Source organism: Panthera leo, chromosome C2 (assembly GCF_018350215.1).
Source record: "Panthera leo isolate Ple1 chromosome C2, P.leo_Ple1_pat1.1, whole genome shotgun sequence".
NCBI classification, from domain to species: Eukaryota; Metazoa; Chordata; class Mammalia; order Carnivora; family Felidae; genus Panthera; species Panthera leo.
The window spans coordinates 49656648-49683731 of NC_056687.1; the positions used below are offsets into that span (position 1 = coordinate 49656648).

Sequence of the window (27084 nt, forward strand, 5' to 3'; positions counted from 1 at the left end):
GTCTCAAGATATTTGCTAATGTCTCTTTTGACTTCTTTTACTCTTTGTTATTCAAGATCATATTGTTTAAGTTCTGCATATGTGTGAATTTTCCAGTTTTGCTTCCGCTATTGATTTTTAGTTTAATTCCATTGTGGTTGGAAAAACTACTTGGTTTCATTTCAGTCTTCTTAAATGTGTTGAGACTTTTTTGTGAAGTAACGTGATCTATCCTGGAGCATGTTCTGTGTATACCTAAGAAGAATGAGAATTCTGCTGCTATTAGGTAGAATGTTCTATATATCATTAATTCATTTATACATTTTTTTATTCATTTAGTCAACAAAAAAAATCGTCAAGTACCTTCTAAGTTACAGACACTGTTCTCAATATTTGGAAAATGTTAGTGAACAAAACAGACAAAAATCCCTGCCTTCATGGAACACACTTTCTAGTTGGAGGAGACCTAAAATAAGCAATAAATGTGAAAAGTAAGTAATGTACAGTATGTCTGAAGTGATAAATGTGTTGACTCTTGACTACCAAATAATCTGATGAGTAAACAAAATTAAATTTATTTGATCTATTATAGTAAGGGCAAACACTACCTTGACAGAGGTGTGGTAGTGTCTCAAAGGTGGCAGATTTGTAAAGTGCGTTTATCATGTTTGGGGCCTGAAATCAAGTGGTTTAAGATGCGTCTTTCAGGGTGCCTGCGTGGCTCAGTCAGTTGAGCATCTGACTCATGATTTTGGCTCAGGTCATGATCTCACAGTTCGTGGGATCGAGCCCCATGTTGGGCTCTGTGCTGACAGCATGGAGCCTGCTTGGGATTCTCTCTCTCTTTCTCTCTCTATACCTATTCCACTTGTATTCTCTCTCTCTCTTTCTTTCTCTCTCTCTCCTGTCAAAATAAATAAACTTAAAAGAAAGATGTGTCTTTCATGGTGGGAAATTTACTGGGATTAAACAGAATTTGTAATATAATAACATCAGTGGGAGGATTCTTGAAAAGTAAACTCTTGTTTGATAAGTGTGAACAGTCTATTGCCTGATAGGAGAGATAATCACCCAGATGAGTACTGTCTGGTTTAATCAGTTTGCATTTCCTGAAGCAAGGAGTGAGGCTGTTTATTGGATTATAGTCTTATCTTCTGGGGTAAAAATGTGGTATGTCATGTTCATATTGGGGCGTCAGGTCTCAGTTTTGATGGGTGAGCTCTGTGGATATAGATGGTCTTAATTTTCAAATGCTATGGAAGAAAGAAAATGGAGAACATCAGATAAAGTGATTGAGATGTCGGAGAGGGGGCACATTATAGCATTAAATTGGGTAGTCACCATTGACCTTGCAGTGAAGGTGAGATTTGAATAAAGACTTGTAGATGGTGAAAGAGTTAGCCAAGTTGGATGTCTAGTTTATTTATCTACTTTATTATATTTCTCTAGATTTAGCCTGGGTCAAAGTTTAACCCAAGCTGAGTTCTGTATTTTATAGTGGTCAAAAAATCCTACTTTGTCCTTAATTTTTGCCAAATTTTTTTTTCTTTTTTAAAAATTTTTTTTAATGTGTATTTATTTATTTTTAAAGAGTGAGAGTATGAGCAGCGGAGGGGCAGCGAGAGAGGGAGAGAGAGGGAGAGAGTCTCAAAAAGACTCTGTGCTGCCAGCATAGGGCCCCATGTGGGGCTCAACCCACTAACGGTGAGATCATGACCTGGGCCAAAGTCAAGAGTTAGATGCTTAACCAACTGAGCTACCCAGGCACCCTGGCAAAATATTTCTAATGGAAAATATATTTTGGGTTTGGATTTCCTAAAAATTCTCTCAGTACTCAGCTTTATTCCAGTTGGAGAAGGCTGGTTTAAATGTAGGTAAATAAGAAGCTCAAGGAAGGGTGAGGTGTTAAATTTAAACATTTGTCATAAAGTCAATTTTGAAATTCTTTTCTCCTTTAATCTGAATTTCAGTTAACTGAGGTGTGCTCTAAATCTGCAAATGAGATATTTTTTTCTTTTCCTAACCTGGCTTAATTTCTGTGCATTAACAATATCCATTCAAATAACCGACTGATAATTTTTGCTTTTGTTTAACAAAGCACTATATTCTCCATTTTTCTTTGTCTCCATAACTTTCTTAGAAATAAGTTTCAATATTTGCATTTTAAGAAATATTATTTCACTCTGTGGGTAATTTTTCTTCTTTTTCAATCTTACAATCTTGGTGACAGCTTAGAAAGATTTACATTGTCCCTAACCAGTATCGTGGGAAAATCTACCTTGAAATGGATCCATTTAACTTTATCAATAGCTAATGTAAGCCAGGTGCATACTTTTTGTTCTTTCCATAAGCCACTATATTCAAAAAGGAAATAATTGGGAATGAATTATTCTCTTTTATAATTCAGCAAGAGATTTTTTAAAAAAGTTTTTCTTTCCTTTTCACAATGAAGAGTAGTTGTCACAGCAAAGCTAAAAACCCACCACACTGCAGTCCAGTGTTAGATTTATCTTTGGACCATGAATGGACTTTTCATTATTGGGTAGATTACTGAAACATAGATGTACTCTTTGTACTAACCATATGTTATTAAGGCACACTGTATAACCCTGGGATTCCAAATGAAAGAGACAACACATAGGGTAAATTACATCAGATATGGGCTGAAGAAGGGAATTTGTGATTCCATTCTTCCCATAGGTATAACTATATAAATTCATCCAAATTCAATAGAAAAAGAACCTTGTTGGTCTCCCAATGGACTATGAGTTAAAATTAGAGCAGGTACTGATCTGCTAATTTGCACTGCTGAACACACAGTGGGTAGTCATTATATATTTGTTGACTGATTAATTGACCTCTATTTTTGCAGTTGGAGAAGCAGATGAGTGATATATCATCCTGATTTTGTCCTTGGCTCTGTTACATGAGTTTATGCCACTTAGTTTTCCATTACCATGAACCTTCTACCCTAATGTTTCCTTGTGATCCTGGGCTCAAGATCAGAAGTGAAGGAAATTTCATTCTAACATGGAAACATGCATTTCAGACATTTTCAATTCTCATTAACTACTAGTTCTATATCTTATTAATATTATTAAGTCTTTAGATTTGTACTTTTATTCCCTAGTAAAATTTTACCTAAATGTTTTTTTTCCTTTGTGCCACTATCTGTGTTATATTTGTGTAACAACCATTGATTGGAATCTTTTGAAGCATTATTATAGCTCTGTCATTACTTGAAATTTCCAAATAAGGAAGCTGGGGATTAAAGATGGAAAGGGAGTTGTCTAGTTTAATAAACATAGCTATTATTTTTTCAAATACTCTAAATGCCAGAAGACTTATTGATATAATTATCCGTGTTCATCTACTTACCAACCATATTGCCTCCAAGTTCCTCAGGGACAGTGAGACATTTCATCTGAATGGGGCTTAGATGTCACTGGAGGACCACTATTTATTTCATTATTCTTTGGTGGCTTAACCTAGTTTATCCTTTACAGTCAAGAGGCATATCTTCTATTAGAAACACTATCAATAAACTTCAATATCAAGAGTTTCCTAATATCCTCGAGATTTGTACAACCCACAGCTAGCAGAGAACTCAGACTCTTTAGTGCCTTCTAAGAGATTGTCTGCTGGAATTGAGTATGTACACAGCTAGGCTAGATTACTATGCTTATAGTCAAACATCAGAATAATCTTATTAATCTCACACATGCTTGTCATGGTGTAATCTCTTGGAGACTTTTTCTAAAGGATACAGCAACCCAGTCATTATCCCAGTCAACACCCATTGGTAAAATGATTGGGTAGAATCTGTGACCTGTTGCTAGCTAATTCTATGTAAGCCTTCTGTAGCAAAGAGGCTCAAGTGAAATAATTCATCAGGGTTATCTAAAGAAATAAAGGCCTATATTGATTTTATTGCTTGTGTATACCATCAAAAAGGGAACTATTACAAAATTCCATATAATTCAAACTAGTTTTAAATAAAATCTATCATCTTGCAAATTCCTTGGCCAATTATTCCAACAAGTAAAACAATTTTCATGCTTCATGGAAAAGAAGATTAATACTTTTACAAGTCATATTTTCCATATTTACTTGTATTCTATTTTTCCACTGATTTCCTTGTTCAACCTAATTTACCCTTGTGCCCATGGGGTAATTCTAATGTACATTGCTTTGGGAAGCCATCATAAATTTCTCTTGACATTAAAATTGCTTACAAAAATATGATTGCTGTGTATTCAAGTTCAGTATAGCTATGAGTTTGAGGTCAGTAATTACTTCTGCTAGACTTCCTATTAGGAACTTTACAGCGAGAGGTTTTCACTAAAAAGTAAAGTAAACAAAGTACATTTTCATGTCAGAAATGCATTTTATTCTTGTCATGGTTAAGTGATAGTGAATAATAAATAGATGGGCAGAAATAATATTACTTATTTGCATTTAAGAAATCCAATCATTGCCAACTGTGTCCACCCTATTGCAAATTACTCCTCAAGCTCCCTGAATTTTTCAAGTCATCCGGGCCACCCAGGGCAAAATGGCAAAGGAGGTAAATTTGCCTTGACAAAAAATTCCTCCTTCTCTTGCTTGCAGTTGGGCTTCTGCCTTCATTAATCCTTTAAGTAATAACTCCATTCATTTATTGTCTTTACATTTAGTGTGAATTAAGTTCATATCTACTTTTCCTGGAATATTTTCCTTTTAATTCTGTTCTCTGAATGTGTTATTGGAGACTTTGCCTACAGTTCCAAGAAATACAGGATTCTGATCAGTTTCTGTTACGTAGACTGGATATATGTTAGTATTCATTTCAAAATCTCTCTAATTTCTTTATATTAGCTGCAGTTTCTCTCATAATATCCTCTTTTCATTCCAGAATACACTATGACTAAATGTATATTTATTTGCTTTAATTAAAAGAATATAGCACCTTTATGTATATTATCCCTTCAGTAATTGTTTTTCATATCTCTCTTCATATTTCACCTTAAAATAAGTAAGTTCTTCCTTTTCTAAATTTTACTTGGTCTCCTCTCTGTTACATTTTCACACATCTATTATTTTAAACATTTTTTGGTGACACACTATGTATTCTAAAGAAAAAACAGCTGTAAGCAGGTGAACTTGAATAATCTTATTGGTCAGTAACACATTAGAAATAATGATAAAACTCATAATATTTTTATTTTAAATGAAGGACATAATATATCAAAGATAAATATCAGTATATATAAAAATAAAGACAAAATTGGACAAAGAGACAAATTTGAGTTAGAAAAAAAAAGCACTGAATTTTAAATGCTTTTCCATCTTCCCAAATGATGGTTAACATGGCATTATTGGTTATGAGGGCTCAGCAATTTGGGAAAGAATTGCTCTTCTTTCTCAGTGCTTTAATTAGACGAGGCAAATAAGATAAGCGCTCCATTGAAATACAATGAAGTTCTCTTCCTTCCGAAATGCTTCTGTGGTGGTGCCCACTTTGATTTCATCTCAGTCTTTCAGGCTCCACCCTCAAGCATGGTTTTGTTGCTCTGGTCATTAATATTGACATAAAACCATCAATACACAGGCTAACTTTTATAAATAGAATTAATGTATTATCAAAAATTCTGGAAGATAAAATGCTACATACAATGACAGTCTTCAATTTACCCAGCCTTTCTCTGCTTCTCTCTCCACCTTTATATGCGTGTGTGCACACATTTGCACACGTGTGCATGCACACACACACACACACACACACACAGAGTGTCATACATGGAGACCCTGAGAATATGGTATGTCTCTAAGTTCACTGTCAGTAATGGAGGTGATTGCTGGAGTTTACCAAGAAGCAGGCTTTGGAGAATTAGTAAATATCCCCAGAAGGGAAGGGACAATACCTACATGCCATAGGTCTTAAGCAAACTTCTGAGAATGTATTCATGCCATGTCCACATACTCATGTCAGAGGTCTGCCTTGACTTATTTTGAGAACCACTGAAGCTCTGGAGCTCTTTTTATTTTCAGGGATTCAGTTTCCTTTGGGTTTTATCCTCCCAACTTGCATGAACAGACGTTTCTTTTTTTTTCTTTTTATTTTATTTACTGTTCAATTAGTTTTATTATTCTTTTTTTTTAATATATGAAATTTATTGTCACATTGGTTTCCATACAACACCCAGTGCTCATCTCAAAAGATACCCTCTTCAATACCCATCACCCACCCTCCCCTCCCTCCCACCCCCCATCAACCCTCAGTTTGTTCTCATTTTTTTAAGAGTCTCTTATGCTTTGGCTCTCTCCCACTCTAACCTCTTTTTTTTCCTTCCCCTCCCCCATGGGTTCCTGTTAAGTTTCTCAGGATCCACATAAGAGTGAAAACACATGGTATCTGTCTTTCTCTGAATGACTTATTTCACTTAGCATACAGTCTCCAGTTCCATCCACGTCGCTACAAAAGGCCATATTTCATTCTTTCTCATTGCCACATAGTACTCCATTGATGAACACACATTTCTATCCAATGTTCTCAGCTTATGTAGCATATTCCTCGCTGTATCTGAACAGTGTGTCTATGTAGTTGTCACACCCTTTATATTGACTCACATCTCAATCCTTTTGTTCCTGCTTGCCTAGCTTGTCCACTGGTGAATTCACTGGATCTTGCCACTTACAGGATTCACTTACCCCATTTTCTCAGACTGCTCAAACCCTAGTTACCATGCCAACCCTCCCAGATAGACCATATACTCGTTTCTTGATAAAAATGTAATTAGGAAAGAATTTAAGAAGCTCCATTCTATCCATTCCAGTTTGGCTGGGAGTTTGCTCTGGCGCATCTTCCTTATCTTTTGACTGAGGATACAGTCATTGAACCATTCTTGCTGTGAGATTTATCTGGAACATGTTTTTTTTTTCTATTGACTGGGACTTTCACATAGCTCTTTCATCAAAGTTCTTTCTAACAGAGAATAGGCCTGTTACAACTGATTTCCTGAATCCAGGATCACTTTCTGTGCCTCCATTTATTATACTGAGCTTCTGTATGATTGCTATTTCATGTTTTATACTAAAATCCCTCATCTTCCCTTAAAGACTGGGAGCCTCACTCCTTCCCAAAGATGGAGGACAGCTCCTAACATCCGGCAACTCACCTTGATGTCTATTGTCAATGTGGGTTTTAGAGTATCATACCACCTGGATACTCTCATCGCTGTTTTTCACCCACCTCTTGGCACATTTCATACTCCTTAGAAATTGAGGGCTTATCAAATGTGCTTGAGACTACATAATCCCTTGGCCACTGTGTCTTGCCTTCCCAGAAACTGTCATTTTCAAAACTTTTTACCATGCCTGCCCAGTTCTATGTCATGCCAATTAGGCCTTAGATATGAGAATATACATCTTACTTCATATGCTGAAACACTGATAATATTTCATAGAGATGTGAAGGTACTACTGATATAGAGACAATCTTCTTTTTTGAAATTTATGACAGAATAGAATCTTCAAGAAAGCTCAATTTGGTCTTCCCTACCACTGTTGTTTCATCTTTTTAGTTCATGCAACTGTACTTTTGCCAAGTCTGCCATCTCTGATAATGCCCATTGTCTGTGTATCAATGGCTATCTTTATTCACCAAAGTCAGAGATGTGCAATTGCTGGGTAGGCAAGGCCTCATACTATTCTTGGAATGAAACTTGATTCAGAAGGATCTTTATCTTTCATTAAAACAGGAGAACTAGACACTTGGTTTGCTTTGATATACATATGTGCAATGTGTGTATGGGTTCGTGTGTGTATGTGTGTGTGTGCACATATATATGATGGAATATTATTCAGCCATAAAAAAGATAAGCTCTTTTTTTCCAAAAAAAATTATTGTCTATTTATTTATTTATTTATTTATTTATTTATTTATTTCAATATATGAAGTTTATTGTCAAATTGGTTTCCATACAACACCCAGTGCTCATCCCAAAAGGTGCCCTCAATACCCATCACCCACCCTCCCCTCCCTCCCACCCCCCATCAACCCTCAGTTTGTTCTCAGTTTTTAAGAGTCTCTTATGCTTTGGCTCTCTTCCACTCTAACCTCTCTTTTTTTTTTTCCTTCCCCTCCCCCATGGGTTTCTGTTAATTTTCTCAGGATCCACATAAGAGTGAAACCATATGGTATCTGTCTTTCTCTGTATGGCTTATTTCACTTAGCATCACACTCTCCAGTTCCATCCATGTTGCTACAAAGGGCCATATTTCATTCTTTCTCATTGCCACGTAGTACTCCATTGTGTATATAAACCACAATTTCTTTATCCATTCATCAGTTGATGGACATTTAGGCTCTTTCCATAATTTGGCTATTGTTGAGAATGCTGCTATGAACATTGGGGTACAAGTGCCCCTATGCATCAGTACTCTTGTATCCCTTGGGTAAATTCCTAGCAGTGCTATTGCTGGGTCATAGGGTAAGTCTATTTTTAATTTTTTGAGGAACCTCCACACTGTTTTCCAGAGTGGCTACACCAATTTGCATTCCCACCAACAGTGCAAGAGGGTTCCCGTTTCTCCACATCTTCTCCAGCATCTATAGTCTCCTGATTTGTTCATTTTGGCCACTCTGACTGGCATGAGGTGATATGTGAGTGTTGTTTTGATTTGTATTTCCCTGATGAGGAGTGACGTTGAGCATCTTTTCATGTGCCTGTTGGCCATCCGGATGTCTTCTTTAGAGAAGTGTCTATTCATGTTTTCTGCCCATTTCTCCACTGGGTTATTTGTTTTTCGGGTGTGGAGTTTGGTGAGCTCTTTATAGATTTTGGATACTAGCCCTTTGTCCTATATGTCATTTGCAAATATCTTTTCCCATTCCGTTGGTTGTCTTTTAGTTTTGTTGGTTGTTTCCTTTGCTGTGCAGAAGCTTTTTATCTTCATGAGGTACCAATAGTTCATTTTTGCTTTTAATTCCCTTGCCTTTGGGGATGTGCCGAGTAACAAATTGCTACGGCTGAGGTCAGAGAGGTCTTTTCCTGCCTTCTCCTCTAAGGTTTTGATGGTTTCCTGTCTCACATTCAGGTCCTTTATCCATTTTGAGTTTATTTTTGTGAATGGTGTGAGAAAGTGGTCTAGTTTCAACCTTCTGCATGTTGCTGTCCAGTTCTCCCAGCACCATTTGTTAAAGAGACTGTCTTTTTTCCATTGGATGTTCTTTCCTGCTTTGTCAAAGGTTAGTTGGCCATACTTTTGTGGGTCTAGTTCTGGGGTTTCTATTCTATTCCATTGGTCTATGTGTCTGTTTTTGTGCCAATACCATGCTGTCTTGATGATGACAGCTTTGTGGTAGAGACTAAAGTCTGGGATTGTGATGCCTCCTGCTTTGGTCTTCTTCTTCAAAATTACTTTGGCTATTCGGGGCCTTTTGTGGTTCCATATGAATTTTAGGATTGCTTGTTCTAGTTTCGAGAAGAATGCTCGTGCAATTTTGATTAGGATTGCATTGAATGTGTAGATAGCTTTGGGTAGTATTGACATTTTGACAATATTTATTCTTCCAACCCATGAGCACAGAATGTTTTTCCATTTCTTTATATCTTCTTCAATTTCCTTCATAAGCTTTCTATAGTTTTCAGCATACAGATCTTTTACCTAGGTTAGATTTATTCCTAGGTATTTTATGCTTCTTGGTGCAATTGTGAATGGGATCAGTTTCTTTATTTGTCTTTCTGTTGCTTCATTATTAGTGTATAAGAATGCAGCTGATTTCTGTACATTGATTTTGTATCCTGCAACTTTGCTAAATTCATGTATCAGTTCTAGCAGACTTCTGGTGGAGTCTATCGGATTTTCCATGTATAATATCATGTCATCTGCAAAAAGTGAAAGCTTAACTTCATCTTTGCCAATTTTGATGCCTTTGATTTCCTTTAGTTGTCTGATTGCTGATGCTAGCACTTCCAACACTATGTTAAACAACAGCGGTGAGAGTGGGCATCCCTGTCATGTTCCTGATCTCAGGGAAAAAGCTTTCAGTTTTTCCCCATTGAGGATGATGTTAGCTGTGGGCTTTTCATAAATGGCTTTTATGATCTTTAAGTATGTTCCTTCTATCCCGACTTTCTCGAGGGTTTTTATTAAGAAAGGGTGCTGAATTTTGTCAAAGGCCTTTTCTGCATCGATTGACAGGATCATATGGTTCTTATCTTTTCTTTTACTAGTGTGATGTATCCCATTGATTGATTTGCCGATGTTGAACCAGCCCTGCATCCCAGGAATGAATCCCACTTGATCATGGTGGATAATTCTTTTTATATACTGTTGAATTCGATTTGCTAGTATCTTATTGAGAATTTTTGCATCCATATTCATCAGGGATATTGGCCTGTAGTTCTCTTTTTTTACTGGGTCTCTGTCTGGTTTAGGAATCAAAGTAATACTGGCTTCATAGAATGAGTCTGGAAGTTTTCCTTCCCTTTCTATTTCTTGGAATAGCTTGAGAAGGATAGGTATTATCTCTGCTTTAAATGTCTGGTAGAACTCCCCTGGGAAGCCATCTGGTCCTGGACTTTATTTGTTGGGAGATTTTTGATGACTGATTCCATTTCTTTGCTGGTTATGGGTCTGTTCAAGCTTTCTATTTCCTCCTGATTGAGTTTTGGAAGCGTGTGGGAGTTTAGGAATTTTTCCATTTCTTCCAGGTTGTCCAGTTTGTTGGCATATAGTTTTTCATAGTATTCCCTGATAATTGCTTGTATCTCTGAGGGATTGGTTGTAATAATTCCATTTTCATTCATGATTTTATCTTTTTGGGTCATCTCCCTTTTCTTTTTGAGAAGCCTGGCTAGAGGTTATCAATTTTGTTTATTTTTTCAAAAAACCAACTCTTGGTTTTGTTGATCTGCTCTACAGTGTTTTTAGATTCTACAGTTTTTTTAGGTTCTATATTGTTTATTTCTGCTCTTATCTTTATTATTTCTCTTCTTCTGCTGGATTTAAGCTGTCTTTGCTGTTCTGCTTCTATATCCTTTAGGTGTTCTGTTAGATTTTGTATTTGGGATTTTTCTTGTTTCTTGAGATAGGCCTGGATTGCAATGTATTTTCTTCTCAGGACTGCCTTCGCTGCATCCCAAAGCGTTTAGATTGTTGTATTTTCATTTTCATTTGTTTCCATATATTTTTAAATTTCTTCTCTAAATGCCTGGTTGACCCATTCATTCTTTAGTAGGGTGTTCTTTAACCTCCATGCTTTTGGAGGTTTTCCAGACTTTTTCCTGTGGTTGATTTCAAGCTTTATAGCACAGTGGTCTGAAAGTGTGCATGGTATGATTTCAATTCTTGTTTACTTATGAAGGGCTGTTTTGTGACCCAGTATGTGATCTATCTTGGAAAATGTTCCATGTGCACTGGAGAAGAAGGTATATTCTGTTGCTTTGGGATGCAGAGTTCTAAATATATCTGTCAAGTCCATCTGATCCAATGTATCGTTCAGGGCCCTTGTTTCTTTATTGACTGTGTGTCTAGATGATCTCTCCATATCTGTAAGTGGAGTGTTAAAGTCCCCTGCAATTACCACATTCTTATCAGTAAGGTTGCTTATGTTTGTGAGTAATTGTTTTCTATATTTGGGGGCTCCTGTGTTCGGCACATAGACATTTATAATTGTTAGCTCTTCCTGATGGATAGACCCTATGATTATTATATAATGCCCTTCTTCATCTCTTGTTACAGCCTTTAATTTAAAGTGTAGTTTGTCTGATATAAGTATGGCTACTCCAGCTTTCTTTTGACTTCCAGTGGCATGATAAATAGTTCTCCATCCCCTCACTCTCAATCTGAAGGTGTCCTCAGGTCTAAAATGAGTCTCTTGTAGACAGCAAATAGATGGGTCTTGTTTTTTTTATCCATTCTGATACCCTATGTCTTTTGGTTGGCGCATTTAGTCCATTTACATTCAGTGTTATTATTGAAAAATATGGGTTTAGAGTCATTGTGATGTCTGTAGGTTTCATGCTTGTAGCAATGTCTCTGGTACTTTGTCTCACAGGATCCCCCTTAGGATCTCTTGTAGGGCTGGTTTAGTGGTGATGAATTCCTTCAATTTTTGTTTCTTTGGCAAGACCTTTATCTCTCCTATTCTAAATGACAGACTTGCTGGATAAAGGATTCTCGGCTGCATATTTTTTCTGTTCATTACATTGAAGATCTCCTGCCATTCCTTTCTGGCCTGCCAATTTTCAGTAGAGAGATGGGTCACGAGTCTTATAGGTCTCCCTTTATATGTTATAGCACGTTTATCTCTAGCTGCTTTCAGAATTTTCTCTTTATCCTTGTATTTTGCCAGTTTCACTATGATATGTCGTGCAGAAGATTGATTCAAGTTACATCTGAAGGGAGTTATGTATGCCTCTTGGATTTCAGTGCCTTTTTCCTTCCCCAGTTCAGGGAAGTTCTCAGCTATTATTTCTTCAAGTACCCCTTCAGCACCTTTCCCTCTCTCTTCCTCTGGAATACCAATTATGCGTATATTATTTCTCTTAAGTGCATCACTTAGATCTCTAATTTTCCCCTCATACTCCTGGATTTTTTTATCTCTCTTTTTCTCAGCTTCTTCTTTTTCCATAATTTTTTCTTCTAGTTCACCTATTCTCTCCTCTGCCTCTTCAATCCGAGCCGTAGTTGTCTCCATTTTATTTTGCAGTTCATTGATAGCATTTTTTAGCTCCTCCTGTCTGTTCCTTAGTCCCTTGATCTCTGTAGCAAGAGATTCTCTGCTGTCCTTTATACTGTTTTCAAGCCCAGCGATTAATTTTATGACTATTCTAAATTCACTTTCTGTTATATTGTTTAAATCATTTTTGATCAGTTCGATAGCTGTTGTTATTTCCTGGACGTTTTTCTGAGGGGAATTCTTCTGTTTGGTCATTTTGGATAGTCCCTGGAGTGGTGCGGGACTGCGGGCACTTCCCGTGTGCTGTCTTGAATAACTTGCCTTGGTGGGCAGGGCCGCAGTCCGACCTGATGTCTGCCCCCAGCCCACCGCTGGGGCCACAGTCAGACCGGTGTGTGTCTTCTCTTCCCCTCTCCTAGGGGTGGGATTCACTGTGGGGTGGCATGGCCCATCTGGGCTGCTTGCACAGTGCCAGGCTTGTGGTGCTGGGGATCTGGCGTATTAGCTGGGGTGGTTCAGCAAGGTGCACAGGGGCGAGAGTGGCAGGGTCAGCTCGCTTTTCCTTCGGAGATCCGCTTCGGGAGGGGCCCTGTGGCACTGGGAGGGAGTCAGACCCGCTGGAGGGACAGATCTGGAGAAGCACAGCGTTGGGTGTTTGTGCGGTGCAAGCAAGTTCCCTGGCAGGAACTGGTTCCCTTTGGGATTTTGGCTGGGGGATGGGTGAGGGAGATGGCGCTGGTGAGTGCCTTTGTTCCCCGCCAAACTGTGCTCTGTCATCAGGTGCTCAACAACTCTCCCTCCGTTTTCCTCCAGCCCTCCCGCTCTCTGAGCAGAGCTGTTAGCTTATAACCTTCCAGATGTCAAGTCCCGCTTGATATCGGAACACACTCCCTCCGGCCCCTCTGCTTTTGCCAGCCAGACTTGGGGGCTCTGCTTGGCTGGCGGGCCTCCCCTCAGCCCTGACCTTCTCCCGCCAGTCTGTGTAGCGCGCACCGCCTTGCTGCCCTTCCTACCCTCTTCCGTGGGCCTCTTGTCTGCACTTGGCTCCGGAGACTCTGTTCTGCTAGTGTAAGGTGGTTTTCTGGGTTATTTAGGCAGTTGTAGGTGGAATCTAAGAGATCAGAAGGATACTCAGTGAGCCCAGCATCCTCCTACTCCGCCATCTTCCCAGGATCCCTCTAAAAAAGATAAGATCTTGACATTTGTGACAATATGGACGGACCTGGAGGGTATTATACAAAATGAAGTAAATCAGACAGAAAAGATAAATACCATATGATTTCACTTCTATGTGAAATGTAAAACAAACAAAACAAATGAATAAATAAACAAAAAAACATAATCAGATCTGTAAATACAGAGAACAAACTGATGGTTGTCGAAGGGGAGGGAGGTGAGAGATGGGCAAAATAAGTGAAGGAGAATGAGAGATACAAATTTCCAGTTGTAGGATAAATAAGTCATGAGAATGAAAGGTACAACATACAGAATATAGTCAATAGCACTGTAATAACATTGTATGGTGACAGAAGATACCTACACTTGTGAACATAGCATAACATGGAGACTTGCCAAATCACTATGCTGTATACCTGAAACTGATGTAACATTGTGTCAACTATACTCAAATAAAAACAAACAAAACAAAACAAATAAACAAAATAGAATTGTCCATCTTCTTGAGCATCATCTCAGACTATCTTGTTACTAAGCTGTCATTCTTTAAATTCAAATCCATAGTCTTACATTTTTTAGCTAAATTGCTACATAATTGGAGAAAAGATATCCCCCCAAAAGAAAGCTTTCTGGAAGAATATAGCACTCTCCTGTTCAAGAAGCCCTGAGAATATGCTGGAAACAGGGACTGGAATATTAATATATTGACTGCTTCACATTGTACAAAGAATGTTATTTTTCACAATTTTGAAAAATGCACTCATGGAAATTACCTACAGTACATGTTTTAGATTGACAAAGTCAGCAATACGTTTCAATTAGCTCAAATTATTATACATATGTTATATATATGTATATGACAATCATATTTATTAACATTATTTGTAATATCATATGCAAATCTCAATATTACAGAAAGATAAAAATAAGAAAATTTGTAAAACTTGGTATTATTGAAATCTGGTACCTGAAAATATAAAAATATGTCTTAAGATGATACAGAAGCAAACTCATATTAGAATTAATTTGGAATTAGAAGCTTGATCCTCTGTTTACAATGGCTATGCATGTATTGCCACCATTAATGGGTTCTGAGTTATGGTTGGATTTTACAAAACTGAGAATTTATGAGATTCATGTGTTGATAACACATAGACATATCTGTTAATTATATTCTCTTATGAACTATTTCTATTCTCTCCTCCATTAACCTACTATTAGTTATCTTCTAAAAACACATCAAAGAAAATGCAATCTTAATTATTTTTTGTCTAAATTAGGTGACGAGGAAATGTAATGAATTCATATATCATATACATAATTTATCAATATATTAGTAGTTTTAAAAATAATTATATAGAATTTGTCAATGTATTGACTTATCAGGAGTTGTGAAATTAAAAATATTTAATGTCAGGTACCATTTGTCAAGTGTTTACCATGTGTGAGGTATTTTATCTGTGTGAATTTGATTCATCCCACAACCACACTGTGAGGCAGAAAATTATTTTTCAGATGAAGAACCTAAGATTTAGAGAGATTAAAGACCATGACCAGATTACTCAGATAATGAGGAGAGGACATGGGTCTTTGCCTGGCTCTCATATTTTTACATCATTTTTTTACATTATTTACATCATTACACAAACACTCCAGTCAGAGAACCAAGGAATAAGGCTCATGAAAACTTACTGACATTGAGGACATCTGCACATCACCATTTCAGTATGGAAATAGGCAAAAAAAATCTAATCTTGATTAAGTATTCAATGGAAGTGATTTATAATTCAATGCCAATATCAAGTAGGGGAAATGAGAGTTTGAAGCTACATAAAGATATGAGGCAGAATAGCCAATGACACTCTACAGTGAATTTCATACAAGTTTAACTCCAGATCAACATGTTAGCTGAGAATACCTCAGTTCACAGGGAGCTGCTGTGTTAGGAGCAGTAGGGACACACAAGCCATTGGAAGAGAACAGATTTGGAAGCACAGGAATGGGTCTGTTTGTCAGATCACTACACACCTCACCCCAGGGGAGTCTAAGACAAAGACCAGTAAATGGAGGAAACACAGTATCTTCTAATGTCTTCACCATTATCAAGACCATTAAAGAGATGTAAAAAGCACAACAACTAACCACATTCATAAATAGTAAACTAGCCTTGGAGAAGGCAGTAAGAACTCAGTCTCATAAGTAACTAGATGTACGTTAATTTAATTTTATTGGAAGGAGAAGTAGACAAATATAAAACATTAATCACCATCTCAGGAGTGATTTATTTTGCATATATGCCTGCAGAGAGAAGGAAAGCTGTTTGCTTTTGGTAGTCTTCCAGCTCCTGCTTCCTTCTTGATCATCAGGGGGCTGCATTCATACATCTTCCATATGTCAATAGTAGATTAGCTCTGATGTGGCCATCCTCTGCTTTTGTGTGTGCAGCCAGAATCCACTGACGTTCATGGGCAGATGGTGGTGAGTTTGGTATTTGTGCTAAAACTTTATCACAAACAGTGTGATGCTAGGACTATGCCAGATGCCCAAGTTATTATTTCTCCCCTTTTGTGTATGAATGTTCCCCTTTCTCATTTACTTTCCCCCTACAGCTTTATTGAGGTATAATTGATATATCATATTACATAAGTTTAAGGTGTGCAACATGGTGATCTGCTATACATACATATTATGGATGTTTACCACAATAAGGTTAGTTAACATATCCATCCATCACTCAGCATAGTTGTCATTTTTTTTGTTTTTGTTTGCTTGGTGAGAACTTTTAAGATCTATTCTCTAAGCAGCTTTCAAGTATGTAGTACAGTGTTGTTAACTATAGTCACCATGCTGTGCATTATATCCCCAGAATTCATTTTATAACTCCCAAGTTTGTACCCTTTGACCACCTTCACCCATTTCCCCACCCTCACACCCCTGCCAACCACCAAATCTAAATTTTGTTTCTATGAATTTGATTTTATATGTGTGTGTGTGTGTGTGTGCGTGTGATTTTTTAAGGTTCTACACACAAGTGAGATTCTGCAGTAGTTGTCTTTATCTTACTTTGCATAGTGCCCTCTAAGTTCACCCACACTGTTGCAAATGGCAGAATTTTCTTTTCTTTTATTGTTGATTATATATTATACATTATAAATATTATATATAATATATATATGTATATAATTCACCCAGTGATGGATGTACACCTAGATTGTTTTCATGTCTTGGCTATTATGAATACTGCTGCAATGAACACAGATATCTTTTTGAGATAGTAATTTCATTTCCTTTGGATAACCTAGAAGTGGGATTGCTGGATCATATGGTAATTCTATTTTTATTTTTTTGAGGAACCTCCATACTCTTTTCCATAGTGGCTACACCAATTTACATTCCCACCAAGAGAGCACAAAGTTTCTCTTTTCTTCACATCCTTGCCAGCCCTTGTTATCTCTTGTCTTCCTGGTAATAGTCATTCCAACAGATGTGATGTGATATCTCATTGTGGTTTTGTTTTGTATTTCTTTCCCTGGTGATTAGTGATGTTGAGCATTTTTTTTCATGTACCTTTGGACATTTGTATATCTTTTTTCGAATAATGTCTGTTCAAGTCCTTTGTGAATGGACCCCTTTCTAGAAAATGTTGCTTTCATCGGAACTGTGACTTTCTGAATTTACTGACTGACATAGATCAGTATAAACATTGTTTCCCAGTTGAGGGAATTACTTTCACATTAAAACAGATTGAGAAATTCATATAATATATTGATAAAACATAAGTTTCATAATTAGCTTGATTTTTAGTCTACTTGAGTCTATCTGTATGAAGATTTTTAGAAATAAAAGAAAACTTAAAACTTAACTCAAGCTACCCAGGAGATAACAGTTTTACCTATACAAAAACCACCATATGTAGAGAACCCACCAGCAAAACCCAACATACCAAACCTGAAATCAAGAAGGGCTGTGGAGAGGAGGGTAGAGTTAGTGGAATGTCACTGGTTTGACTTTTTCATTTACCAGAAAATACCCAGCCACAAAACCTAACCACAGGAAAAAAGATTTTACAAAGGGCTGATATAAGGTAATTGCCCGTTTTTAGAATTATTTGGTCATAATTTTCAAAATGACCCAACTCCAAAATACAATTTCTTGTTTCAGCCTTCAGCCTTGCTGAAATTCATGTTTCTGATAGAAAGTTGTAAATTATATATATTCCGTAATGCATATTTTTAAGCTTGGGCAAATGAGAATCTGGCCTCTTAAAATTTATCAGGAGATTATAAGCATTTGTAACTATTTTATTACTTTTCAATACTTTGTTGCAACTCTCATTAGGCATGTCCTTTGAGGGAATTTCCTCCTAAAAACTTCAGTGAAGCATATTCTTACTTAGATTGGTTCTGTGCTCCTGAAAAGGTCGAAAGTGATTCTGGACTAAACATGATTATTATATCGAGGATCAGAATGGAGCCATATAATTTATCTTGATGAGTCTGGTATTTTGTATAGTTTGTAGAATACCTCTGGAAAAATTTTCCAAAATTAATTCTAATCAAGTTTTAAGTAATAATCTTCATTGGAATAAGTATTTAGTTCTTAAATACATGAACTTTTGTGAAGGACATTTCTCACTGGGAACCATATTTCAGCATGTTTGTTAAAAATTCACTTACTTAAAAATCATTCAGTTTAGCAAGAAACCAAAAGCTATGCACTGAGCTGAGAGTATCTAATTTTAACTTTCAAACTTCCCTAGCCTAGAATTAGCCATCTTTTGCACAAGGATGGAGTCTATCTCCTGGATTAGTTTATATTACCCTGGAGACAAGTATTAGAAAGCAATATCTTTTGTTCTTATAGTTGCTAAACCACAACCCAAATTAAAAGTAGTACTATCTGTGTGCCAAAAATGATGCAGGATGGAGAATTGCTACATGACAGTCAACCTTATCTTCTTTACAAATGACACAAAATACTTTTTGCTTCCCAGGAAAGGATGTAAGGTTTATTCTTTATTGAAAGTAAGCGAGAAAAATATTGCTATTTCCAAACTATAGGTAGAATTTGAAACACTTTAATAATACTTTTAAAAATGTTTATCCACTAAAAAATTCTAGAGTGCTTTCCAAAGAGCAAGGGAGTTGGAATACCTTAAAGCACACAAATTGAGGGGTAACAACAGCATCAAATAACATATACAAGTCAGTATTTGTAGACAAACCAATGCCTGCTTTGCAGAAGGTCTAGAAATGTTCAGATTCTTCACTTAGATGTATTGGGTTTTTTAAGGAGAATGTTTCACATGACCTCTGGTCCCAGCACTCTTGGTCACACTGCGGTACTTGCTCTGGGTTTCCTGTTCAGCTCTGGCTTGTCATGGAGGAGCTCCTGTGGGCTCTCAAGCCAAAAGCAGCATCCAGACTCGTTCACTGTCCATGGTGCCCAGCATGTCTTAGAGGGATTTGCTGATGCTGACGGTGCTGGCACCTTGAACTTTCCCAAGGAGATGCAACTTGGAGGAAGATTTACCTTTTACTTCCCCCAAAGAAATACTGGAGTAAGACCCTGAGCACTGGACTGAAGAGCAATTTGAGAAGATATTTGCAGTGCGCAGCATCACCTCCCTGTTCTCTTCCTGGCCCAATAGCCTCATACCAAATTTGTGGGCTCAGCTCTCTCTTTTCCAATGATCAGGTCCTTTTTGCCCCCAAAAGCGCTTCTGAGTCCCGTAGGCAAGTAACTGTTGACTTTTAAGTGCCCCTAGTTATTCATAGCAGATTTGCCCAATTGCATAGTGGGTAAAACTCACCCTGTATGTGGTGACACTCCTGATTCAGAGTTTCTGTGAGCTAGCTCTTCAGTTACCAGGGCTTTGTAACATTGAGGTGGTTGCTGTCTCTTACGACTTTTGCTCTAACCACTTAAGAATACAAATCAGAAGGTTGTAATGAAAATCATAATAACTCTCACAATGGGAAATGCTAACATTTATTAAGTTCTACTGTATGCCACACATTGTTCCATATAGTATTTTACATTGGTTAACACATTTAATCTCACAATAACCCTTTAAGATAGGTGCAGTTAGGTGTGCCTGGGTGGCTTAGTCAGTTGAGTGTCCCACTTCAGCTTGGGCTTGATCTCATGGGTTCGTGAGTTCAAGCCCCACATGGGACTTGTTGCTGTTAGTGCAAAGCCTGCTTCAGATCCTCCGTCTCCCTCTCTCTCTGCCCCACCCCCTACTTGCTCTCTCTCTTCGAAAAAAACAAAACAAAACAAGATAGGTGTAAGTATTTCTCCCATTTTCCTGTGAGGACCTTGGGCATATAGAAGTTAAGTAATTTGCCAGAGGCCACACCAACTGAATTCAGAGCCTCAGCATCTGATGACTCACAAGAAGGGGAAAGGAAGTAGAGTGAAATTTTGCCTTTGTTATATATTGTTCTCTATTCCTAATTTCAAAAACAATTCAACGGAATTAAAGAATCTTTCTCTGACATTCAAAAGTAAGCCCCACCAAGGCAAGACCAACCTTTTTTCCTTCTCCATGGTGTCTCTGGCACCTAGTCTGTGACTACTGCAAAATAGACAGAAGAATGAAAGGATCTAAAAAACTTGTAATTGGTTTTTCTTATGTGACCTTCATTTTTTTTAAAATCTGCTCTTTCCGGTTTTTATGCTTGCTTTTACTTGCACTAAAGAATTACTGAAGTGTCTGGATTAGAGTAATTCAAAACTCCTAATCAGTAATTTGCAGTTTTCTGTTGCCTTTAATTGTTAGCAGAAGAACTGGGACTGGGTTTGGTTTAAGAGAGTGTTTAGCTTGCAGGATATCATCAACAAGACGTCTCTGAGGTGTGTGATAATGACCATACTTAAATACAGAGTCCATGTTTACATGGGTGAGCCACTGCTTCTGCGAGGACCTTTACTGTATACCATTTCATTAATTATTCCTGGCAATAAAAATAATTTCAAAAAATAATCCCTGGTTCTATGGGCCAAAGCTGACAAAACTGTTACGTGTAACATGTTTTAGAAGCCGACTTGAGTAAACACATACATGGAAGACTTATGAGTATGAGGCTTCTCAATCAAACCATGGCTATGTGGTAGGACTGTATTTTAGTTTTGGTGTTTGTAGTTGTTGAAAGTTGATCTGATGACTAATCCTATAATTCTTCACATTTTCATATATTTGACCCTCTTCAGCTTCCTGGATCTGAGACATCATGGCTAACCATATTCATTAAAGGAGTAATCAAATAGCTTCATTTCACACTTTGTTTTCCTTTAAACGCTTTGATAGCATCCAGGAATTTAAAAACATCATTCATAAATCATTCTTATGATTGGACCTTGATCAATTCACTAAAACTTAGTGTGTGCCCTTTTCTCCATTTACAAGTGCAAGGATAGTCTTGACCCACTTTTCAGAGGAGCCAATAAAAAATGATTGAGCCTGCCTTATAGAGTATTTTAAATATATAATTGCTCTGTATATGGAAAAAAGTAATCACAAATTTTTTAAAATGTTTAAAAACAGCTAGATGAAAAATCTGGAATGCATACAGGAATTACTAATTCTGTATAAGGCAGAAAAACATATTTTTGCCCATCAGCTTTACTAGTTTAAGTAAAGTCTATTTAATTATAAAAATCTACTTAATCTACTTAATCATTTCAGTGAGTGTCTAATTGTAGGGGAGCTCTGCAGCACAATCATGGCTTTCTGTTGTGCTCGGCTCAAGACCACCTTTAATGAAATGTGACAATGGAGCAGCTCCCTTGACTTTAATAAATAAATAAGTAGCTAGATGAATTTACCAGCTAGGGAGGGAAAGGAACAAATGGAGCTCTAAGTCCTATAAGAATAGTTTTTATCATTTAAGAACTTTTATGGATTATTTAAATTGTGCTTCTCTAATTGCAGTGGTTTATAACGTTTCATTTTGTTTAATAGCATTTGCTTTGATCGTATCATTATCATAGCACGTTGCTCTACCATCCACCTTACAGTATCTTTCCAGTAATGTGAAGGATAATTGAAGCTGTGTGAATGTGTTTTCCTCTTCTGTCCCTAGAAAGAGGCCATAATAATCAGAATCTGGAGAAGTTTCATTTGTAGCCAACTTATATTTCAAAGTCCCTTACCAACTTACATTTCAGGCTTATTTGTTAACGGTTTCATTTTCACATTCACTCATTCTGATTGCCTTCTCACAAAGTTTAATAATCACATTCTGTTTGGGCAGGATAGCAACAGAAAGGTAAATTGTTCAATTTTTGTTCTTTTCGGATAGATCCACAGCATCGCAGAGAAAATGAGAATGATTTCAGTCTTCTCATATGTCACAGTTGTGGAGAAACCTCTGACATTACCACACACCATGGTCCCCCACCTCTGATTTCAGAGGGCATAAATAGGGGGCTCTTGCCCTCTCTTTTGCTTTGCATGGTCCTCTGGACCTAATGTCCATTTACGCAGCTTTCCTAGGTTGATTTGAGAGTGAACAAAAATGTCATTGTAGCAGGTGTCAGGCAGGGGCTCAGAACCAATTGTGTGAATGTTCTGTTTTTCCTGTATCTTGAATCTTTTTGCTCAGTATTGTTTAGTGTGTGCATATGACAGAGTGGGAGGGTAGTGAGGGAGAGAGATGGAGAGAGGGAGAGAGAGGGAGAGGGAGAGAGAGAGAGGGAGACAGAGGGAGAGAAAGAGGGAGAGGGAGAGGGGGAGAAGGAGGGAGGGAGGGAGGGAGGGAGGGAGAGAGAGAATTTACCTACTTTACTAATAGCATAATCACAAACAGATAAAATATCCTTCATCAATTCTCTGAGAGTAACTGCAGGGAAATGGTGTTGTGGCACCATGGAAAGAATATGGGCTTTGCAGTAAGAAACATCTATGGTTTAAATCCAGCTCTGGATTTACAGAAAATTAGCTTTTATTTGCTTTTCAAATTCATTAAAATCACCTGAATCTGTTTTCTCATCCATAAAATGGGAATAATAATATAAACCTCATAGCATTATTGTATTAAGTAAAGTATGGAAACTATATGGAACATTACGTTTTCAAAAAATGTGTGTTCTCTTCTACTCCTTAGTACTCCACTGAGGTAGGTTAGCAAAGCTCAGAACCATGATAAACACTTGAAGCAGAACTATCAAAATATGAATAATAAAAAGGAAGGTAAATCAATTACGCTAAACAAATGTCTTACGTCATTTATTGTGACTAATTGTAGTACTTACCTTTCAGATTCTTTGATGGATAAGGTGACAAGATAAACACAGTAGCGTATATGATTGCCAATTTTTGAGAAAAGAAAATAAGACTCACCAACTTTTTTCTGCACTAACATTTTTAATATTAAATATTAATTACCTCTACTCTTATTCTGTATCTCAGATTTCATTAAAATTTTAATTAAAAGTTAATTACAAACTCAATGGAGAAGAGGGAGCACATCATCAAAAATGGATGGATATTTCTCTGCTACAGGTATGGCCACCTCTTAACAGGTAAAGGGACTCTTGTTAGAACATACTTGTCAGGTCTGAACTCGATTATTTTGTTGTAGAAATGGTGGAAAAGCTGACTAAGTGAAGCACCAGGAGATAATGGCTGCTACATATGTTTTTTTCAGATCTGTGAATTCAGGAGGACGACTGGTATTTTGTTGCCTTAGTTTCTTCATTAGAGACTGCACCCACGTAGACCTTTTCCTGAGTTGTGCAGCTGTTTCCTCCTTGGTCCAAGGCCATAGCTCCATCAATACAACACTCACCCCCACAGCATACACACATACTTCTTCCCAAAGCCCATTGCCCTCATTAGTCAACAAGTTCTCACTTGAAAGAAATGTAAAGACTTGGTTTTTTAAAACACCCACAATCACTACTACAATGACTTTTAGCATAAAGGAAATGTGTGACGTTTCTAAATTCCTAACAGATATTAATCTTTGGGGTTTGCCAATGACAAATTGGAATTCTTGGGAATTCTACAAATCGTAAATGATCCTTAAAATATTTCCAACATTGTACATAGTCTTTATGGATATATAAACAAATCATTGCAAATACAAATGAAGTAAATTTAAATTTAGTAGCATTTATCTTTCTTTTTTTTTTTTTTGTTTTTATTTTTTTTTTTTTAACGTTTTTTTTTTAAATTTATTTTTGAGACAGAGAGAGACAGAGCATGAACAGGGGAGGGTCAGCGAGAGGGAGACACAGAATCTGAAACAGGCTCCAGGCTCTGAGCTGTCAGCACAGAGCCCGATGCGGGGCTCGAACTCACGGACCGCGAGATCATGACCTGAGCCGAAGTCGGCCGCTTAACCGACTGAGCCACCCAGGCGCCCCTAAATTTAGTAGCATTTATAAAGCACTTTAGCCTATAGTACATATTCAAACACAGATAAACACCAGTGAAGAATACTGGGTTATATTCAAATAAGGTAACATTCTGAATCCGAGTAAAATGAACATCACTCACTGTAGCATTATGTGCCAAAATTGCCAACGTAAGCGTTTATTTTGCTTCTTAAACTTGTTATTTCTTAGGAGATAACTCATATAGGATTTGTTTAAAATGTACTATGCACACAAATTGATTAATATTTACTTTATTTTCAAGCATGGCTCACTGTTAGTAGCTAACAGGGCTATGAACGCACACTTACAACATGACCATAGCCATGAACAATACTGCTGGAGTAGATAAGGAAATTCTCTCTTCCTGCTCCTGTTTGGTTCTCAGAAGTGTCAACCTCAACTTTTGAGTCTCCTGTCACTGTTTCCTGCTCCTGCTTTCCACTTGACTAGTAGATTCTTTTTTTTTTTCAACGTTTTTTTTTTTTTTTAATTTATTTTTGGGACAGAGAGAGACAGAGCATGAACGGGGGAGGGGCAGAGAGAGAGGGAGACACAGAATCGGAAACAGGCTCCAGGCTCTGAGCCATCAGCCCAGAGCCTGACGCACGGGGCTCGAACTCACGGACCGCGAGATCGTGACCTGGCTGAAGTCGGACGCTTAACCGACTGCGCCACCCAGGCGCCCCGAGATTCTTTTGAACCAGTGTGTTTCTATGTTGATTGTTACATTTTGGTTCTTACAAGAGAATTATACTTTTTCCTGTTTTCTGCATTTCTCAACTGATTTTTCTCCTGATTCCAAAGAAACATATAAATTACCCCAGAAATGTTGAGAAGCAATTCCTTATGGAAACACTAAAAAAATAGCCCCCCTTTTTAGGACAGTGGCTCTTAGTCTTGGTGGCATTTTACTTGGATGCTATTTTTAAAACCCTGCACATGGGGCCCCAGAGAATTAATTTAATAGGGTATATTTTTTCAAATGCAGGCAATTCTGTTGTATAGCCAAGTTTGAGAACTTATCTCTCAGGAACTACCAAGTGGGTTAATCCTCATTCCATAATTCTATGCATACACTTACGAGTATTTCTCATTATTTCATTAGGCGAATTTACTTTTGTTTGTGAAATTCTTGAGGGAAGATACATTTACGTTTTGAAAATTATTTTCGATCAGCAATTTTAGAACCTCAGAGGTTCTGTCTTAGATATTTTAGAAATGTATTAGATAAAATTACGTCTAAAAAATAGTGTGTAGGTCTCAAACCCCCTAGCTAACCTTCAGAAGTAAATGGGTACAAGAGAGATAAATTGAAGCCATAGTATTTAAGAGATTAATATATTAAATGTTAGTACCTTTATTAGTACATTTTGACAATTACAGGTATTGAATTAATCTTATATTGTTTAATTGTCAAAGAAATACACACAACTATTTAAAAATAAAGTTATGTAGGAATGCCAAGGGGGCTTAGTTGGTTAAGCATACAACTCTTGGTTTCTGCTCAGGTCATGATCTCACAGTTTTGTGAATTTGAACCTCGTGTCAGGCTCTGCGCTGACAGCTTGGAGCCTGCTTGGGATTTTCTCTCTTCTCCTCTCTCTCTGCCCCTCCCCAACTCGTGCTGCCTCTGTCAAAAATAAACAAACTTAAAAAATAAAATAAAAAGTTATGTAGAACTATTTATGATGAAAACAAAGTTTACCTACTACAGTCTTCCTCTCCACAAGTATCCATTTTTAATTCTTTCAGCTCTTAGTCTGAGTTGTCATCTTAACATTTCTAAATAATATGATTACACTATTATTTCTTGATGAATTACTTTTTGACAGCTTCTATTTATTTTCTGCCATGATAGCAAGGATTTAGCTATCCAGTGTGCCCCATCAGTGCCTCCATGCTTTCATTAAATTATGTTATTATTTTTCAATCCTTTAGTGGCTACCTTTCTAATCTTAATTTATATATTTGCATCATTTTTTTCTACATTAACTGTAAACTGTATCTCTTGACTCCATGTTTTGTAAGACGAGGGTATTAGTACCTGTGCCCTTCTCATCCACTCTCCCTCCTCTTCCAACTTCTGTCATTTTTATTTTTACAAAATCAAGGTTGATGAAAATGTATTCCATTATATAAAATACATATTTTCTGAATTTGGCCTGTAGATTAGTTTTAAATTTTGATAGCTAATATACATTTTCACATTATTCTGACTATATGAGAATAGTAAATTGAAAAGTCAATCAGGCTTTTGTACATTGAAATTCCCTGTTCCAATCTCTTCACTATTTTCCCTTGTATCCTAACACCATTAAAAAAATATTGTTTATATTACATATTCTTTCTTGACCCCCTTTCTGTGAGGCCACTATCCTTAACCACTAGCTGGTTTTCCTGCTCTAACAATCTAGACTGGCTCTTGACTCAAACTTATAATTTGGGACTTCCCTCTAGGTTAAGAGTCATTTTCTCTCATATTTTGAAAGCACTGCTGTACCACTTTCTAGCATCTAGTATTGATGATAAGTCTTCTGTTTCTCATTTTCCTTCATTTATGGGTAAATTTTAATCCCCCCAGAAGCTTTTTGAATTTTCTATCTTTGGCACTCCAAAATTTCACAACAAAGTGTCCAGATACAGGTATTTTTCCATTTATCATGTTGAGCCCTCAGTCTACTATTTCAATCCTGAGATCATGTCCTTCAATTCTGAGAAATTCTCATGCATTTTTCCTTTGATGATTTTCTATCTTTGTCTAATCTGGTCTTATCATCTGAACTCTAGTTGGTTAGATATTGGACCTCTTGGATGTTATACTGATGCACTCTTTATATCTTTTATATCTTCTTTCATTTTCTGTATTTGTTTTTTAT

At 37.0% G+C, this 27084-nt stretch overlaps 1 protein-coding gene across 5 annotated transcripts in view; it reads left to right on the top strand.

Moving 5' to 3' along the window:
• ZPLD1 (zona pellucida like domain containing 1) overlaps positions 1–27084 on the top strand; it is a 536628-nt gene that overhangs the window by 408439 nt on the left and 101105 nt on the right. For all 5 annotated transcript variants that reach the window (XM_042955552.1, XM_042955553.1, XM_042955551.1 and 2 more), the window contains one exon: positions 23238–23330. The gene's annotated coding sequence lies outside the window, so the exon portion shown is untranslated. The remainder of the gene's footprint in view (positions 1–23237; positions 23331–27084) is intronic.